General features: G+C 38.4%; 1 non-coding gene across 1 annotated transcript; it reads right to left on the reverse strand.

Moving 5' to 3' along the window:
- Positions 1-986: 986 nt before the first annotated feature.
- On the reverse strand, positions 987-1,089 carry LOC116084063. The gene has a single exon (XR_004116025.1). It is a non-coding gene; the product is annotated as a U6 spliceosomal RNA (small nuclear RNA).
- Positions 1,090-1,594: the final 505 nt, after the last annotated feature.

Genomic DNA, 1,594 nt, shown 5'->3' on the forward strand with positions numbered 1-1,594 from the left:
AAAGCATAACCATGTTATGATTCACAGACTCAGAGAATCTAAGTAACAAGAAGGGCTCATGGAGGTGTGTTGAGGGATGGGCACATGAATCTCCTTAGGAAGAGGAAATAGAATAGATACGTCCGTGAACTAGGGATGGGTGAGGATGGTAATAGAAGCAGTGAGAAGATGGGAGGACATAGGAAAAGAATACTGGGAGACAACTGGAATTGGGCAGTAGTTTAGGAGAAAGATGGAAACCTAGTGAAATGCAAACTCTATGGACTGAATCTACACAGCTGATACTAATAAATATTCCTAGCAGCCCCAGATAGCCATCCTCTAGAACCAGGAAAGACCTCAAGTGGAGGGATTAGGTCAAAACTTATGACCTACAGTTTGTCATCAAACCAGATAGATCAGATAGCCTTCATCCAGCAATTGAAGGGAACAGATTCAGAGTCCCATACCCAAATATGAGGAGGATCTTGGGGATTCCTGTGGAGGAGGTAGAGGAAGGATTGAAGGAGCCAGAGAGATCAAAGGCACCACAAGAAGAACACAACCCACTGAATCAACTGGCTGATACTCAGATGGGCTCACAGAAGGGAGCTTATACAGGTCTGATCAAGGTCTTCTGCATATATCTATGCTGTGGCTGTGTAGCTTGGTTTTTTGGGGGGGTCCTAAAAGTGGATGCAGGGGCTCTTTCTGACTCTTTTGACTGTTTTGGGGACCCTTCAGCTCTTACTGGGCTGCTTAGACCAGCCTTAACATGAGGGGATGTGTTTAGTCTCACTGCAACTTGATATGGTGTATTTGGTTGATATCCATGGGAGGCTTGCCCTTTTATGAAGAATGGAGGAAGAATAGGTTGGGAAAGGAAAGAGGAAAGGAACTGGAAGGGGAAGCTGGAGTGGAAAATATATTCAGATATAAATATTTGAGAGAAGAATTAATTTAAAATATTAAAATCTAGAAATTATGTAAAATCTGTGGTCATTTTTTTTAATAGGGAATGCTTCACAAATTTGCGTGTCATCCTTGCACAGGAGCCATGCTTATCTTCTCTGTATCGTTCCAATTTTAGTATATGTGCTGCCAAAGCAAGCATGGTCATTTTTCTAAATAGTGGAAATCTCACAGAGAATTTAACAGTATTGTGAGATAAGTTCATAATTAAAACAGAGCATGTCAAAATGAATGTGATGTAGCTCTAATTGTTGATTTTGGAAAAGGAAATAAGTGAAAAGTGAATTACAAAACTGAAGTTAAAGGAAATTTCAGACTAGAAACTAAGAAATGTGCCAAGTAGTATGTAATCGTAGTAATTTAACAAGGGCATTCTTTTCCAACACTATTAGATTTTGCAAATCCTTAAATCTAATGAACATCAAAATTAGAAAAATAAATAACTGATATAAGAATTAAAGAAATGATATAACAGCAATACTACAGATACTTAACAAACTATTATCATTTAACCACTTGATCTCTGGTTTTTTAAACATGACTTGTGTCTTATCAATGAGATATTAGTCATGAACAGCACAGTGATTCAACAGTGGAGAAGTCACTTTTTAATATGGAACACAGTCATCATAAGCTGGCTGCT

Source organism: Mastomys coucha, unplaced genomic scaffold (assembly GCF_008632895.1).
Source record: "Mastomys coucha isolate ucsf_1 unplaced genomic scaffold, UCSF_Mcou_1 pScaffold8, whole genome shotgun sequence".
In the NCBI taxonomy this organism is placed as follows: Eukaryota; Metazoa; Chordata; class Mammalia; order Rodentia; family Muridae; genus Mastomys; species Mastomys coucha.